Source organism: Heterodontus francisci, unplaced genomic scaffold (genome assembly GCF_036365525.1).
Source record: "Heterodontus francisci isolate sHetFra1 unplaced genomic scaffold, sHetFra1.hap1 HAP1_SCAFFOLD_255, whole genome shotgun sequence".
In the NCBI taxonomy this organism is placed as follows: domain Eukaryota; kingdom Metazoa; phylum Chordata; class Chondrichthyes; order Heterodontiformes; family Heterodontidae; genus Heterodontus; species Heterodontus francisci.
In genome coordinates, this window is record NW_027142012.1 from 1,107,969 (window position 1) to 1,126,704 (window position 18,736).

Here is an 18,736-nt window from a genome sequence, read left to right on the forward strand (position 1 = left end):
TCCATGGCGGGCCTCATCCGGGGCCATCTTCAGGCGGCTCCCACCCCACCTCCACCACAGATCTCGACGTTGAGGGCTCTATAGAATCCAGCCCATTATTTCTGTCAATCTCAACTCCACAAGGATTTGTCTGTTAATTGCAGAAAAATTAAAGCTCCATCACCTTTTGATAAAAGGGGGTTTCAAATCCATTTCCAAACAAATGATAGTTCTCATTGTATCTAGAACATGTTTTCTTACATACAAACATACCAATTAGGAGCAGGAGTAGACCACTCGGCCCCTCGAGTCTGCTCCACCATTGAATAAGATCATGGCTGATCTGATTGTAACCTCAACTCCACATTCCCACCGGCCCCCGATAACCTTTCACCCCCTTGTTTATCAAGAATCTATCGACATCTATCTTAAAATATTTCAGAATTTCTGTCGTCCAGCAACTCTCACTTTATTTCCTGGATTTCACCTAAAAAATGTATTTCCACACTTTGGATATCCTGTACTTCATTAATGTTTTTGCTATCTGGGGATTTCCCTTTAATTATATTCAGTGCTGGTATTTTACTGCCACACACTGACTGAAAGTGTCCCATCTTTCTGCAGGAAAAACACTCAGCTTCTTTGGCGAGGCAGTTTTCCCACTTGTGTCTCTCTCAGCCACACCGACTGCAATTGGTTGCAGCTACCACTAGATGCTCTTCCCGTCTTTCTTGTCTTTTACCACTAATTTTTCCTTTTGTTTTCTGAACAAATTCAATTGAGTCTGCAACTCTGGAGATCAGACTCTCCCTGTCCCCTCGAACAACGGATTGGTTAAACTTTCTAACCTCTGTTTGTCTGCTCAATTGAAACTCTTTCGTTAATGTGAGATCAGCCCTGGACTGTAGATGATCTGAAAGGGTGTTGTCTAATACCCCGAACACAATCCTGTCTCCATTCAGCTCTTCTCTTCAGTTGCCGTATTCACAAACCTCCGTGAGTTTGTTCAAGTCATTGATAAATGAATGAATACTCTCCCCTTTCTGTTTGGTACGCTTATTAAATTCAAAGTGATTCCTGACAATGCAGCGGCCAGCCGACGTCATCAGAGCGCTCCAAGCTGCGCACATGCACAAACAGTCTCCTGCGCTCTGAGATGCTGCGCATGCTCAGCCTACGTCTTCCAGGACTAAGTGGCGCATGCGCAGGAAAACTCTCTACCCCCTCTCAGCCACTCACTCCAGGCCGCTCGCTGCCCGCTCCTCGCTACCCTGCTCCCCCGCCCTCCGGCCGCTTGCTACCCCCCCCACCCCCGCACTGCCCTCTCTCCGTCCAGTCACGCCCCGCTTCCCCCCCACGTCCCTCCAGACACTAGCTCTAAGCCATGCTGCTTCCCTCCTCTCGGCCTCTCGCTCCAACATTCGATCATTCTTCACCGCACCACCTGATAAAGCAAGGCGAGCCTCGAGGGGAGATGGGGCAATGTTGGAGCAAGTGGCCGAGAGGAGGGAAGCGGCAGAGCCCATGGCCTGGTGTGTGAGCGGCCAGAGAGCAGGATGGGGGTGGTGGTGGGGGAAGCGGGGAGTGAGCAGTCAGAGAGTGGGATGGGGGGAAGCGGGGAATGATCGTCCGGAGAATGGGATGGCATTGTTTAGAGGGGATTTGAGGAAAAAATGTTTCACCTCGAGGGTGATTGGAATCTGGCACACATTGCCTGAAGGAGTGGTAGAGGCAGGAACCCTCACAACATTTAAGAAGTATCTAGATGAGCACTCAAAACGCCACATAATACAAGGCTACGGCCACGTGCTGGAAAATGGGATTAGAATAGACAGGTACTTGATGGCCGGCACGGACACGATGGCCGAAGGGCCTGTTTCTGTGCTGTATAACTCTCTGACTCTATGAAACCTCACTGAATTACAGAGGGTGTGCAGCACTGTCAGAGGTGCTGTCCTTCTGATGAGACTTCAAACAGCGCAACGTTCTCCGAGTATCAACCAAAACATGTCCATTGTGTAGATATGTGCCATATTTGCTTATGAAGTGACAGTCACTGCTCCGAAAGTAATTCACTTTAGGTGAATTAAGATGACTTGGTACTATATAACTGGCGAATGCGCAAGAGGTAGCGGGGGACTATTGGGGGTGGGACGGAGGCGGCGATGGCAACCTTTGAGGGGATTTTTGGGTCTAAGTTGTTTTCTGTGATAAATTGAGTAGCTCCATCTTTAATCCTGGCAGCTGCCTGAATGTCACAGACAGTGACGTTTCAGTGGAAGAGGCTGCATTTGCGCATGTGCTAGTACAGCGTCACCTGGTGGTTGCATTGTCAGCAAATGCAGCGTTTTAACTTTGGCTCCACGATGACATTTATTTCCTCAATTAAAATAGGTCTTGAGTGCCTTAATAACTTCTTCACACGTAGCCTACACACTCCCTCCATGGCAGACAATAGTGTACTGACCTGCTCCATGTCTGGCTTCTGCACGAGACCCGATGCAGTACGATACCTTGCAAACCTCTGGAACCATCTTGGCCACTCCTCGGCTTGGTTCAGTCCAGTGACCTTTTCAAAGGTACAGGCAAAGATTTCTCCATCATTGCTTTGGTTCACTGTGGCCCCCATACAATATTCTGATATCGGTCAAGGCTCAGTACACAATTTATAAGAATCTGACGGTTAAAATAACCTGAGTTTACTCTACACATCTTGCATTGAAGGTTTCATCGACAACTCTCCATGAGGTGCCGTACAGATTATATGACATCACTTCCTGTGATGATGCACATAGTCTATTTATATAATCAGCCCAGTAACAACCCAATGTCCACTCTTATATTATTGCACAGATGTGAGAAAAGCTGAGGATGGGAATGGAACGTCTGAATGAAGATTTCATGATGCTGACGATGTAAATGAGGCTGATCTGTTTCCCATTCCACAATCCCTCTTTATTTCTGTGCATGTTTCTCGATGCTGTTTCAACCAAACTGAAAAAGAATCACAAATCCTCCTCTGGAGCCTCAGGTGTCCATTAACAAAAGGCATGGTGCCCAAGTGGTAAGGCGTCAGTTTCGTAAACTGACGATCACGGGTTCAATCCCCGTCTGTGCCTTATGATTAGTTTCTCACTTTAAATGTGATGCTTCCAGAAAAGATGTCCGTTGCTTTTGTTTTGGCCATCTGGAAATCAGTGTGATGTTGCACTTTATCCTGGACACTGGGAAGAACATGAGGAGCAGCCACATGGTCCCTCGAGCCTTCTCTGCCATTGATAGAGTGAAAATAACTGGGGTCCAAGCACTGAACCTTATTACTGTGCATTTGCTGGATATTTAACAGAGCTATTCTATTAATCCCACATCCCACACTCCTGTCCTTTCCCCCATTGCCCTGTTATATCTTCCATGTCAGGTATATATCCAATTCCATTTTGAGTTAACATTGAATCTGCTTCCACTGACCTTTCAGGATTGCATTCCAGACCAGAGCAACACACTGCTGAAAAAACAATCTCCTCATCACAACTCTAATTCTTTTGTCAATTACTTTAAATGTGTTTCCTCTGGTTACTGACCCTTCTGTCACTGGCAACACTTTCTCCTTCTTCACTCTATCAAAACTCTTCAGGATTTGCATTTCCTGCTGCCTTTGCTGATAGAACAAGGCTGAGCACACATCACCAAAAGGAATATGATTGGCTCTGAATCACATTTATCTTTCCTGTCAATCTGATGTGGACCTTGTATTTTCCCGGAACCAAACAACCTGAGCAACAAGTGTGGGTTCCAGTGATTCCCACCGCTCTGAGAGAGAGAGGATGTGATAATGAGCCAGATAGAAGAAAGGAATGAGATAGAGAGTAAAATAGCCCTGGTCTGTTTCTACTAACCCCCGGCCCCCTAAAATGGCATCATTTTCTCCTGCCTCTCCACATTCTAATCCATTAATTAATGCAATCCTTTCATCTGGAACATAGAACATAGAACAGTACAGCACAGTACAGGCCCATCGGCCCATGATGTTGTGCCGAACCTTTAACCTACTCTAAGATCAAACTACCTACATACCCTTCATTCTACTATCATCCATGTACCTATCCAAGAGTCGCTTAAATGTCCCTAATGTATCTGCTTCTACTACCACCGCTGGCAGTGCATTCCACGCACCCACCACTCTCTGTGTAAAGAGCCTACCTCTGACATCTCCCCGAAACCTTCCTCCATCACCTTAAAATTATGCCCCCTGGTGATAGCCCTTTCCGCCCTGGGAAAAAGTCTCTGGCTATCCACTCTATCTATGCCTCTCATCATCTTGTACCCCTCTATCAAGTCACCTCTCATCCTTCTTCGTTCCAATGAGAAAAGCCCTAGCACCCTCAACCTTTCTTCGTAAAACATACCCTCCAGTCCAGGCAGCATCCTGGTAAATCTCCTCTGCACCCTCTCTAAAGCTTCCACATCCTTCCTATAATGAGGCGACCAGAACTGAACACAATATTCCAAGTGTGGTCTAACCAGGGCTTAATAGAGCTGCAGCATAACCTCGCGGCTCTTAAACTCAATCCCCCTGTTAATGAAAGCCAACACACCATACGCCTTCTTAACAACCCTATCAACTTGGGTGTCAACTTTGAGCGATCTATGGACATGGACCCCAAGATCCCTCTGTTCCTGCACACTACCAAGAATCCTGTCTTTTAGCCTGTATTCTGCATTCAAATTCGACCTTCCAAAATGAATCACTTCACACTTTTCCAGGTTGAACTCCATCTGTCCCTTTAATTCCTGTTTCCTAATCCATTGATGTTTCACAATGTACTGAACTGTCCCAATCCATTGATCTAACTCAGTCTATAGAATTTCCCAATCCACTGATATTTTCCAGTCCATTGACTTTCCCAATCCATTGATGGTTCCTGACCATTGACATTCCCAATCCATTTATATTGCCTGTGATTTCAAAGCAACTGTGGAATACAAATAGTATCAGTATTATCAGATACATCGAGACGAGGTGCAATAGCCAAGTGGACAGATGTTGGGTTTATAAAGAATAAAGCACTGGCTCGATATTTGTCAAGTCTATCACTGGATCTGAACTCTCAACCTACTGTTTTTCTGTGGGTCTGCTGACTTGTATATGTGAAGAACCATTGGATGTTTCTCAATCCTCTGACTTTTCTCATTCTGTGCCATATTTGTTCCTTTGGGTTCACCAGTGAAGAAACTTATTCCCTATTACATTTGGTGAAGACTTTAATAACCTCACATCCTTGTGTCTCACCATCTCAGGTCAAACTCCCAACAGAAACTTTAAACATTTAACTATTCTGCTGGAAACATTTTCAAGGGCACAGACATTCCTTCATTACGCTTCCTTCTTTGACATGTGATTGACAAATATGTGTGTAATGGAGAGAGAGAGTGTGAAAAAAAGAGAGAGAGAGTGCGATAGAAAGTTAGAGGACCAGCTAAAGACAGATAGAGAGAGAGAGGCAGAGAGAGGTAAAGCGATAGACAGAGAGAGAGAGAGAGAGAGAAGGAGAGAGAGTCATTGAGTCATGGAGTCACTACAGTACAGGAAGTCATTTTGCCCATCAAGCCCATGTAAATCAATCCATTCAGTCCCATTCCCCCGCTCGATCCCCATCGCCCTGTAAGTTATCTAAACCTGTCATATTTATTATAATCTTGTACATGTCTATCAAATCTCCCCTCAATCTCCTTTGCTGCAAGGAGAACAACCCCAGCTTCTCCAAACCAACCTTACAGCTAAAATCCCTCATGTCTGGAACCATTCTGGTAAATCTCCTCCACCCTCTCAAGGACACTCACATCCCTCCAAAAGTGTGTTGACGAGAACTGGATGCAATTCTCTGGTTGTGGCCCAACTGGAAATTGATACAGGTTCAGCATAACTTCCCTACTTTTGTACTCAGTACCTCTATTTATGAAGCCCAAGATCCCATATGCTTTGCTAACTACTTTCTCAATGTGTCCTGCCACCTTCAAAGAACTATGCATATGAATCCCCAGGTTTTTATTCCTAAAAATATGCTTTATTCACACCTTTGACCACCGGTCCATCAGGCAGTGGTCTGCACGGAATGTCCTCAAGGCCCTACGGGAAAAGGAAACGGTGGATCCTGTCGGATGGTTCCCCGAGCAGACCGTCAAAGTCATTTGGCGGAATGCCTCATCACCAGAACTTTCAAACAAGCACCAAGACGTAGCTTGGCTGGTGGTGAGAAGGGCCCTCCCCGTCAGATCCTTCATGCACACCCGAAGTCTCGCCCCTTCTGCACAGTGCCCCCGCGTTGGCTGTGGTGGGGAAGAGACGGTCGCCCACCTCCTCCTGGAATGTGCCTTTGCAAAGCAGGTGTGGAAAGAAATGCAGTGGTTTTTGTCAAGGTTCATCCCAAGCAGCTCTGTAACACAGGAGTCTGTGCTCTCTGGGCTGTTCCCAGGGACGCACACCGAGACAAACATCAACTGCTGCTGGAGGACTATCAATTCGGTGAAAGACGCCCTTTGGTCTGCCCGAAACCTGCTGGTCTTCCAGCGCAAAGAGTTGTCCACCACCGAATGTTGCAGACTGGCACATTCCAAGGTCCAGGACTACGTGCTGAGGGACGCATTAAAGCTTGGGGCAGCCGCAGCAAAGGCTCAATGGGTAAAGACCACAGTGTAAGGTTCCCCCACCAAGCTGAACTGAGGGGCTGGATCCATGGGACACCCCTCGAAATGTATCGTTAATATTCTCAATTGCTGTAAATGTAAAACTGTAATTGACATGATAATTGTGAAACTGAAGGGTTGGGAAGAAACTCATGACAGTATTGAAGGAAACTGATCTCCCTTGCAATGTTTGTATTTTTGGTGCTGTTTGGAAACTGTTTGGCAATGTAATTTTTACAGATTTTTATGAATAAAGTATATTTTGGAAATAAAAAAAAAAGTAAGTTTCCTCCCAGCAAGCTGAACTGAGGGGCTGGATCCATGGGAAACTCCTCGAACTGTTTTGTTGATATTTTCTTTTGCTGTAAATGTGAAACTGTAATTGGCCTAACAATAGTGAAATGGAAGGGTTGTGAAGAAACTCATGAGAGTATAGAAGGAAACTGATCTCCCTTGCAATGTTTGTATTTTTTGGTGCTGTTTGAAACTGTTTGGCAATGTAATTTTTGCAGATTTTTATGAATAAAGTATATTTTGGAAATAAAAAAAAAAGTTCAAAGCAATACAGTGGTTTTTGTCATGGTTTATTCCAAGCAGCTTGGTAACACAGGAGTCTGTGCTCTATAGACTGTTCCCAGGGATGCACACTGATACAAATATCAACTGCTTGGAGGACTATCAATTCAGCGGGAGATGCCTTTTGGTTTGCCAGAAACTTGCTGCTCTTCCAGTCCAAAGAGTTGTCTGTGACGGAATGTTGCAGACTGGCACGTTTCAAGGTCCAGGACTACATGCTGAGGGGCGCACTTAAGCTTGGGGCAGCCGCAGCAAAGGCTCAATGGGGAAAGGCCACAGTGTAAGGTCCCCCCACCAAGCTGAACTGAGGGGCTGGATCCATGGGAAATCCCTCGAACTGTATCGGGAAAATTCTGTGTGCTGTAAATGTAAAATGACAATGAAATGGAAGAGTTGTGAGGCAACTCATGATTGTATAGAAGGAAACTGATCACATTTGCACTGTTTGTATTTTTTGACTTGATGCTGTTTTAAACTGTTTGGGAATGTAATTTTTACAGATTTGTATGAATAAAGTATATTTTGGAAATAAAGAAAAAAGTTCTCCCAGGATGAGGCTAACCTATTGTCCTGTGGGTTTGCTGATGCCTGTGATGTCTTCAAATGTGGGATACTCAACTGCCGAATTTGTGATAGTTGGGGGTCAGCTTTTGCGCTCACCACTGATTATATGAATCAAAAATAGAATTTACTAGCTGTTGCTGGACAGTGTTTCAGCTCCCAATTATTTTTTGCTATAAACACTCGTGCTCGTTTCTTCGCAGCTCCAAGTATGCACTTCTCCACCTCAATGCTTGGACTTAGCTGGCAGGGGAGAGACCGTGATCAGTGGCGTTTGATAATGCAGGTGCTGTTTTTGTGTTTTTTTGGGGGTGGGAGGTGGTGTCAGCACCGTATTTAGGGCATTTCGCCCTTTGGGATTGGAGATCTACCGTGGTGGTGGTTTCCCTGTCAGTTGAGGATTTAGTACTTGTCCCAGGAAAACGTCAAGTAAAAATGGCTGCAACCAACACCAGAGATCCAGGCCAGGGGGTGCGTAACACCGTTAGGGTGGCGGTGAAAGATAGTGAAGGAGGTGCACCCATCGACTGCACCGACTTCATTAAGAATTTTGTTTTTCCAAAATATACTTTATTCATAAAAATCTGGAAAAAACACTGCAGCCTCACAGCTCCAGCGACCTGGGTTCAGTTCTGGGTACTGCCTGTGTGGAGTTTGCAAGTTCTCCCTGTGACCTCGTGGGTTTCCGCCGGGTGCTCTGGTTTCCTCCCACAGCCAAAGACTTGCAGGTTGATAGGTAAATTGGCCATTGTACATTGCCCCGAGTGTAGGTAGGTGGTTGCAGAATTGAGGGAAGGTGGGGATGTGGCAGGGAATATGGGATTAATGTAGGATTAGTGTGAATGGGTGGTTGGTGGTCAGCACAGACTCGGTGGGCCAAAGGGCCTGTTTTAGTGCTGTTTCTCTCCATGACTCTATGACATTTCAAAAAGTGTGAAAGAAATCAGTTTTCTTTCATAGAGGAGTGAGTTGCCTCACAACCCATCCATTCCATTTTACCTGCCATGTACATTTTGCAGCAAAACCATATTTGGTGTATACAGCCTGAGGGGTTTCCCATGGGTCCAGTTCCTTAGTTCTCTATGGCGGGAGGAACTTACACAATGGTCTTTCCCCATTGAGCCTTTGCAGCGGCTACCCCAAGGTTTAGTGTGTCCCTCAGCACGTAGTCCTGGACCTTGGAATGTGCCAGTCTGCAACACTCGGTCGTGGACAACTTTTTTGCGCTGGAAGACCAGCAAGTTTAGGGCAGACCAAAGAGTGTCTTTCACCGAATTGATGGTCCTCCAGCAGCAGTTGATGTTTATCTCGGTGTGCATCCCTGGGAACAGCCCGTCGAGCACAGACTCCTGTGTTACAGAGCTGCTTGGGATGAACCTCAACAAAAACCGCTGCATCTCTTTCCACACCTGCTTTGCAAAGACACATTCCAGAAGGAGGTGGGCAACTGTCTCTTCCCCACCTACTCAGCAGAGATGACATCTGTTATTGAAGCAAAAAGCAGAACCGACCTGATGCACAACATGAAACCAGCAGCCAGAACATTATATGACTTGAAATTAGCCAAGGCAGTTGTTCAAAAGACAGTGAGACACTGCGCAAATAAACACTGGACAACATCACAAATGTAACAATGCTTTCAAAAGCAAATCTCCCGAGTATGCTCACACTCGTCAAGCAGAGGTGACTTTGCTGGCTCAGGCACGTTCGCAGGATGGAAGATGACACATTCCCAAGGGTATTCTGTATGCGGAGGTCGCCGGAGACAGAAGACCAGTTGGATGCCCAAAGCCTCACTTCAAGGATGCCTGCAAGCAGGACATGAAGGCCCGAAACATCGATTTTCACACATGGGAGACACTGGCCAACAACAGAGGGAAATGGTGATATTACCCCTGGACTGGTGTGTGCGTCACCATGACAATCAGTGACTATAGCAGCTTGACAGCAGGTGCCAACATGGAAAACAGCGACACCTGATAATCCCACCTCATATGTGTCACTTGTGGAAGAACCTGCCTCTCACAGATTGACTTCTTCAGCTATCGGACAAAGTGCACCATGGGAAACAATCCCATCATCAATGGATTTGCTGCACGTCCATCATCTCACGTAGAAGGAAGGATGACGACGACATCCACAACCAGGGCGGCCCATCGTGCCTGTGGCAGCTCTTTCATTTCCTTTCAACTATTTATCGAAATTCCCTTTTCAACCTCACGAATGAGTCTCCTTCCACCATTCTCTCAGGCAATACATTCCAGACCAAAAACAACAACAACTTGTGTGTAAATTTATAGAGCACCTTTAACGTAATACAGCGTCCCATGGCACTTCACAGGAGTGTCGGAAAGCAAAATTGGACCCCAAGCCACACAAGACCGTATTAGAGCAGATGGCCAAAAGCATGGTCACAGAAGTAGGCTTCCATGAGTGTTTTAAAGGAGGGAAGAGAGGTCGAGAGGCGGAGAGTTCAGGGAGGGAAATCTCAGGCTTCGGGCCTGGACAGCTGATGGCACAGCTGCCAGCGGTGGAGCGCTAAAAATCAGCGATGCTCAAAAGACCAGAATTGGAGCAGGGCCGGAATCTCGGGGGGAGTGAACCAAATAAAATCCGGCCCTTTGTATCCCCCTCACAGCTTACATTCCCACCGAGCTTTTTATTATCAATCAATTTCCCTCTTGCAGTTCTATTTCACACCAAGAGATGGCAGTCTCATGCCATTTCACAGCAAGCTGCAGACAAGCTTACTTTCCTGCCAGTCTAATACTGTGTTGAGTGGACAAGGATGTGTGTGGTGTGCAGTGTGTGGTATGCAGCAAGGTTAGACTCAAACCAAAGAAGCTGCATCACTCCCAGCGGAAGGGCATCAACACGAGCAGAATTTCTTATCCACAGCTGTTACGTACGTTTCTAAATTCACTTGATAAAGTCCTTCAAAACACTCCGACAGGGGATGCAGAGACCAAGTGGGCCCACATCAGAGTTGCCATCTATGACTCAGCTATGATCACCTATGGCAAACGTGTGAAGCAGAATGCAGACTGGTTTCAATCACACTTTGAAGAGCTGGAACCTGTCATAGCCGCTAAGCACATTGCACTGTTGAACTACAAGAAAGCCCCCAGTGAGTTAACATCCGTAGCTCTTAAAGCAGCCAGAAGCGCTGCACAAAGAACAGCCAGGCACTGTGCAAATGACTACTGGCAACACCTATACAGTCATATTCAGCTGGCCTCTGACACCGGAAACATCCGAGGAATGTATGATGGCATTAAGAGAGCTTTTGGGCCAAACATCAAGAAGATCGCGCCCCTCAAATCTAAATCAGGGGACACAATCACTGACCAACGGAAGTAAATGGACTGCTGGGTGGAGCACGACCTAGAACTGTACTCCAGGGAAAATGTTGTCACTGAGACCGCCCTCAATGCAGCCCAGTCTCTGCCAGTCATGGATGAGCTGGACGTACAGCCAACAAAATCGGAACTCAGTGATGCCATTCATTCTCTAGCCAGCAGAAAAGCACCTGGGAAGCACAGCATTACCCTGAAATAATCAAGAGTACCAAGCCTGCTATACTTCCAGCACTCTACGAACTGCTTTGCCTGTGCTGGGACGAGGGAGCAGTACCACAGGACATGCGCGATGGCAATATCATCACCCTCTATAAGAACAAGGGTGACCGTGGTGACTGCAACAATTACCGTGGAATCTCCCTGTTCAGGATAGTGGGGAAAGTCTTCACTCGAGTCGCTTTGAACGGGCTCCAGAAGCTGGCTGAGCGTGTCTACCCTGAGGCACAGTGTAGCTTTCGAGCAGAGAGATCCAACATTGACATGCTGTTCTCCCTTTACCAGCTACAGGAGAAATGCCGTGAACAACAGATGCCCCTCAACGTTGCTTTCATAGATCTCACCAAAACCTTTGACCTCGTCAGCAGACGTGATCTCTTCAGACTACTAGAAAAGATTGGATGTCCACCAAAGCTACTAAGTATCATCACCTCATTCCATGACAATATGAAAGGCACAATTTAGCATAACGGCACCTCATCAGACCCCTTTCCTATCCTGAATGGCATGAAACAGGGCTGTGTTCTCGCACCTACATTGTTTGGGATCTTCTTCTCCCTGCTGCTCTCACATACGTTCAACCCTTCAGAAGAAGGAATTTTCCTCCACACAAGATCAGGTGGCAGGTTGCCCGTCCAAGAGCGAAGACCAAAGTACGGAAAGTCCTCATCAGGGAACTCCTCTTTGCTGACGATGCTGCATTAATATCTCACACTGAAGAGTGGCTGCAGAGTCTCATCGACAGGTTTGCGGCTGCCTGCAACGAATATGGTCTAACCATCAGCCTCAAGAAAAAGAACATCATGGGACAGGACGTCAGAAATGCTCCATCCATCAATATCGGCGACCACGCTCTGGAAGTGGTTCAAGAGTTCACCTACCTAGGCTCAACGATCACCAGTAACCTGTCTCTCGATGCAGAAATCAACAAGTGCATGGGAAAGGCTTCCACTGCTATGTCCAGACTGGCCAAGAGAGTGTGGGAAAATGGCGCACTGACACGGAACACAAAAGTCCGAATGTATCAAGCCTGTGTCCTCAGTACCTTGCTCTACGGCTGCGAGGCCTGGACAACGTATGTCAGCCAAGAGCGACGTCTCAATTCATTCCATCTTCGCAGCCTCCGGAGAATCCTTGGCATCAGGTGGCAGGACCGTATCTCCAACACATCCCCAGCATATACACCCTAGTGAGCCAGTGGCACTTGAGATGGCTTGGCCATGTGAGCCACATGGAAGATGGCAGGATCCCCAAGGACACATTGTACAGCGAGCTCATCACTGGTATCAGACCCACCAGCCGTTCATGTCTCCGCTTAAAAGATGTCTGCAAACGCGATATGAAGTCCTGTGACATTGATCACAAGTCGTGGGAGTCAGTTGCCAGTGATCGCCAGAGCTGGCGGGCAGCCATAAAGGTGGGGCTAAAATGTGGCGAGTCGAAGAGACTTCGCAGTTGGCAGGAAAAAAGACAGAAGCGCAAGGGGAGAGCCAACTGTGTAACAGCCCTGACAACCAATTTTATCTGCAGCACCTGTGGAAGAGTCTATCACTCTAGAATTGGCCTTTATAGCCACTCCAGGCGCTGCTTCACAAACCACTGACCACCTCCAGGTGCTTACCCATTGTCTCTCGAGACAAGGAGGCCAAAGAAGATTCTTACGCCTCTCTGAGATTTGCCTACATATTTTCTCCTCTATCCCTTCCTGTCTGTTTAGAGGCCTGTAGTACACTCCCAGCCAAGTGATTGTCCCCTTTTTGTTTTTAAGTTCTTCCCATATGGCCTGATTTGAGGAATTTCTAAGATATCATCCTTCCTTACTGCAGTAATTGACTCCTTGATCAACAGTGCAATGCCACCTCCTCTTTTACTCCCTCACCTGTCTTGCCTGTAGATTCTGTACCCTGGAATACTGAGCTGCCAGTCCAGCCCCTCCCTCAACCATGTCTCTGTGATAGGAATAAGATCATAATCCCATGTGCTAATCATCGCCCTCAATTCATCTGCCTTATTAGTAAGACTCCTTGCATTAAAATAGATGCAATCCAGCCTTGCATTTTTCACTTGTGCCAGAACAGGTCTATATTTGCTCTGCCTTCCAGACTGACTCAGTTTCTCTTTTAAATTTGACTGTGTTTAACCCCCTACTGTACCTCCACTCTGTATCCGACCCCCCTGCCAAATTAATTTAAACCCCCCCTCCCCCCCAAAACAGCACTGGCAAACCTCTCAGCAAGTATGTTGGTCCCGTTCCAGTTCAGGTGCAACCCGTCCAACTTGGACAGGTAGGTCCCACCTTTGCCAGAAACAGACCCAGTGGTCGAGGAAACTAAGGCCCTCCCTCCTGCACCATATCCTAAGCCAAGCATTCATCTGCTCTCCCCTCTTACTCCTATACTCATTAGCATGTGGCATTGGGAGTAATCCAGAGATTACAACCTTTGAGGTCCTGCTTTTTAATCTGCTATCTAGCTCCCTAAATTCTGGTTGCAGGACCTCATCCCTCTTTCTACCTATGTCATTGGTGCCAATGTGTACCATGACCTCTGATTGTTCTCCCTCCCCCTTGTCCTGCAGCCACTCTGTGACATCCTTGACCCTAGCACCAGGGAGGCAACATACCATCCTGGAGTCACGTTTGCAGCCACAGAAATGCCCATCTGTACCTCTTACGATAGAATCCCCTATCACTATAGCTCTTCTACTCCTTTTCCTCCCCTCTTGTGCAGCTGATCCACCTGTGGTGCCACAGACTTGGTTCTTGCTGCATTCCCCTGAGAAGCTATTTCCCCCAACAGTATTCAAAGTGGAAAATCTGTTAGAAAGCGAGATGGATCCAGGGGACTCCTTCACTACCTGCCTAGTTCTTCTACTCTGCCTGGTGGTCACCCATTCCCTTTCTACCAGAGCAGTCTTTACCTGCGGTGTGACCACCTCCCTATACGTGCTATCCACGATGATCTCAGCCTCGCGGATGCTCCACAGTATCTCCAGCACCCGCTCCAGATCCGAAACGTGGATTTCGAGTAGCTGCAGCTGGAGATACTTCCTGCACACGTGTTCGCACTGGTCACTGGAAGTGTCCCTGACTTCCCACATTGCACAGGAGGATCACTCCACATTGCTGAGCTGCCCTGCCATGACTTACCCTTAATTTATCCCCTTAAATTACCCAAAAATTAAATTATTTTCACGTGGGACCTTGATTCTCCCCCAAAAAACACGACCTCCTTTATTGAAAAAACTGTAGACCTTTCCCTTTACTTTTAGTTACTTACCCAGCTATTTAGAGTAACTCCCTAACAGCAGATACTCACCAACCAATCATCTTGCCGCCTTCCTGTGACATCACTGCTCACTTTGATTTCAAACTCCGGCGTGCCTGGACTGCTCTCCGCTCCTCTCCCGGAAGGTGAGTGACTAGGCCGCGATCCTCAGGCTCAATTTATCGGCTCCACTCTCGATGTTCTCCCCACAGGTCCGCTCTTCTCCCGGAAGGTGAATGACTGGGCCGCGATCCTCAGGCTCAATGTATCGGCTCCACTGTCGGTGTTCTCCCCACAGGTCCAGACCTCTCCCGGAAGGTGAGTGACTGGGCCGCGATCCTTGGGCTCAATTTATTGGTTCTGCTCTCGGCGTTCTCCCCACAGGTCCACTCCTCTCTGCTCCGCTCCCGGAAGGAAAGTAAGTCTGGTATCTGTGACGGACAATGAGGAGAAACACAATATGAGGAGAGAGTGAAATACATTTTACTCTTTAGACGATATTATTTATTATATTTCAGCTGTTCCTTGTTTCACAAATATTTTTGCGGGCTTTTCAAATTTGTGAATGGGTTTCAGCTCTGACAATTTGCCGCTGCCAATCTCCGCCCTATTTTCTCATTGCCCTTTGATGATCGGCAAAATAGCAGCTACCTGATTGGTGACATGAACCAGCCAATGAGATTCAGCAGACAGTAACCAATCAGAATTAGCCGGACTGCATTCCTCCAGAAGGAAAAGCAGGGAAGTGCGGGAGGAATTCCTTAGTCTTTGTGAAAGTATTTGTGAGATTGTGGAAATGTCTGGAAGAGGAGCAGGGGAGAGACCATGATCCTGTCTCAGGTAGGTTTTTGAGTAAAATGGCTGTAACCAGTTCTGCAACTTCAGGGCAGGGAGTGTGTAACACCGTTCGGGTGGTAGTGAAGGATAATGATGGAGATGCACCGGTTGATAGTACCTTCTTCATTAAGAAAATCCTTATTGATTGCTGTGGATTCCAAGCTGTAAACATCTTCTGCCTGCAGGACTTCCCCAGCTGTGGATATTTTGACGTGATGTTCAAGAACGTGGCGGATGCATCAAGTTCCTGAAGGTGTTTAAGGAGAAGGGAAACCAGGCGCCGTTGTTGATCCTCACTGTGGAGCCGCTCTTCACACTGCCATCGCAACGTGACCGGGTGGTGAGAATCCACCTCTACAACCTCCATGTTCCTGTCGTGGATGTACTCACCTTCCTCACCAGGTACGTCGAGGTGGCCGGCGGCAGCACTGATGTCAAGGACCCATTTGGATTTGGACCAGCAAGCGTCAGGTCAAGGTGACCTTGAATGTCAATGCCAACGGAGCCATCATCCATCCTCCCTCCAGCTTCACTTTCGGGGGAAGTCGAGGCTTCATGGTCTACGCGGAGAAGCCCAGAGTTTGTCGTACCTGCGGCAAATCTGGTCACGTGGCAGCTAACTGCAGCACAGTCGTCTGCAAGAACTGCAAGAAGGAAGGCCATCAGACCAAGGACTGTAATCATTGTAAGTACTGCAACCTGTGAGGTGGGGCAGGCCACCTCTACAAAACCTGCCCCAAACGCTGCCTCAGTTATGCACAGGCAGCAAGGACCAAGGAAAGACCGGGTTAAGGAACGGTGAACACGTCTGGTGCTGGGAGGGAAACAAGCAATCCTCCCCACAGCGATGAAAGTCTATCTGAGAAAGAGAAGAAAGGGGAAGCAGCTGCAACCGGAGACCCATCACATACTCCGTGCCTGGAAACTCCTCCTCTACAGACAGAATTAATGGAGGAGGAGGCAGCAGATGGACAAACAGGTCAGTGGCAGGTGGTACAAAGGAAGACCACAAAGAAAAAACCTCCAAAAAAAGAACAGGTCACCACCCAAACCAGTGGCAAGAGGAGGCTACCGTCTGAGACAGACTACAGCAGCTCCTCCTCACTGGACGAGGAAGGGCCGGAATGATGGCACCTCCAAAAGAAGCAGCAGAACTCAAAGGAGCTGGAAGATAAAGCCCCCCAGCTCCGGGGCACTGGAAGCTGTGACACGCCCAGCGCACCCCAAACCAAAAGCATGGAACCCAAGGAGATGCTCAGTGCACCCCAGCTCCGGGAGACCGAGAGCAGCGAAGTGTCCTGCGCACTCCAGCTCCAGCTCCGGAAGTCAGGAACAGTGATGTCTTTGAGGAGGGACCGAGGGGAAAGACACCAACAGCAGAGGACAACCCAAGCCTTGCTGCCTACAAGACCCGCCCCCCCACCCACCGATGCCACCCCAGTGGAACAAAACCCTCATGAATAACCATGAGGGGTTTCTGGGCTCAAACAATGTGAAACAGCTTGCGTACACTATGGGTATGCAGGAACATACTCAAGGACTGGGACTAGCAAGGACACCTGGTGTGGTGAGCAACACCCAACTTTATAGTGGATATAAAGATTGCTTCGATTAACATGCATTGTGTTAAATCCACCACGTGATGTGTTTCAACCTTGGATGACTTCGCAAAGGTCAAAGCCGGCGTACTGTTTTGTCAGGAGTGTGGAATCCTGCACCGCAGCACTTACAGGCAATGGTCACGATGGTGATCCCATGGGACATCGATCTGGTCCAGGGGAAATGATTCTTGTTCCTCCGGCCTGGGTATTCTGCTGCGGGAAGGCAATTTAACCATCTCTGAAGTTAAGATGCTGGTGGGCGGTCGCCTTCTCGTAGCAGATGTAATGTACAACAATGCTCCGCTCCAGTTAAGCAACGTATATGCCCCGGTCGAATACAATGAGCGGCTGACCATCCTCCAGCAACTCACACTGCTGCTGGTGACATCCAGGCCGGTCATTCTTGGAGGTGACTTCAACTGCATCATTGATGCAGCTGGACAATCTGGCAGTAACGACAGAAAACTGGACGCTCCGCACAGATTCTTAAAAAATGCCAAACTGCACAATGTCTTCAGCAAACCTGCAGACGGAGCGCAGCGTAGATACACCTGGTCAAGATCGGACGGGTCTGCCCGTTCCAGGATTGACTTCCTGTATGTGTCCCCTGCTTTCACGGTCAGATCCACCGACGTCAAGCCGGTGTTCTTCTCCGACCACTGCCTCTTACTGGCTGACTGTCACTGACAGGATGACCAGCGGGTTGGCAGGGAGACATGGAAGCTGAATGCTACACTGCTAACCCAGAGAACATTGAGGAACTCAAAAGAGATTGAAAAAGTTGGAGAACAGTGAGACCCTCTTTGAGTATCCGGTGAACTGGTGGGAAGTGATCAAGGTGAATATCAAGACGTTCTTTATCTCCAAAGGTATTCAGAGGGTATGAGAGAGACAAAGGGAAATGTCCCAACTCCAGAAAAGAATGCAAAATCTGCTCTGGCTGCAGTCGATGGGGGTCGAGGTCAAGGAGGTGCTCCAAGAGGTGAAGAGCCAGCAGGCCTCGCTCTTTGCCACGGAGGCCTCCAAGATCATCCTCCGGTCCAGAGTCCGCTCCATTGAGCAGGATGAGAAGTGCTCACGTTTCTTCTTCCAAAAGGTACACAGAGAGAGCTCTGTGATCAGCAGCCTGAAGGAAGAGGATGGCTCGGTCACAACTTCGCAGTCCGACATACTAAGGATTCGCAAATCCTTGAATGCTGGGCTGTAAGACGTGAAGTCTATGGACAGCACGTCCTCCCAGTCCTTCCTGTCATCGATCACAGAGGTCTGAGATGACAGCATGCAGGAGAATCTGGACAAACCGCTAACTCTGGACAAGCTGACAAAGGCCATCAAGTCTTTTGAGACGAAGAAAACTCCCGGAAGCGACGGCTTACCAGTTGAGTTGTATTCGGCCCTGTGGTGCTGGGTCAGCCCAGACCTGCTGGAACTGTACGAGAGTATGCTCCTGGCCGGCAGCATGTCAGAATCCACGAGGAAAGGCATCATCACCCTCATCTGCAAGCAGAAGGGGGAGAGGGCAGAAATCAGAAATTTGCGGCCCATCTCACTGCTTAATGTAGACTACAAGATTCTGTCCAAAGTCATCGCCAGTCAAGTCAAGTCTGCTCTGCAGTTGGTGATTCACCCTGGCCAGACCTGTACTGTACCCAGCAGG

At 47.9% G+C, this 18,736-nt stretch overlaps 1 protein-coding gene and 1 non-coding gene across 2 annotated transcripts in view; both read left to right on the forward strand.

Annotated features, from left to right (window-relative positions):
- The window catches only part of LOC137366207 (histone H2B-like), a 76,038-nt gene that overhangs the window by 14,899 nt on the left and 42,403 nt on the right, over window positions 1–18,736 (forward strand). The gene's annotated exons all lie outside the window — the stretch shown is intronic.
- Window positions 3,027–3,098, forward strand: trnat-cgu (transfer RNA threonine (anticodon CGU)). Its single transcript has one exon. It is a non-coding gene; the product is annotated as a tRNA-Thr (tRNA).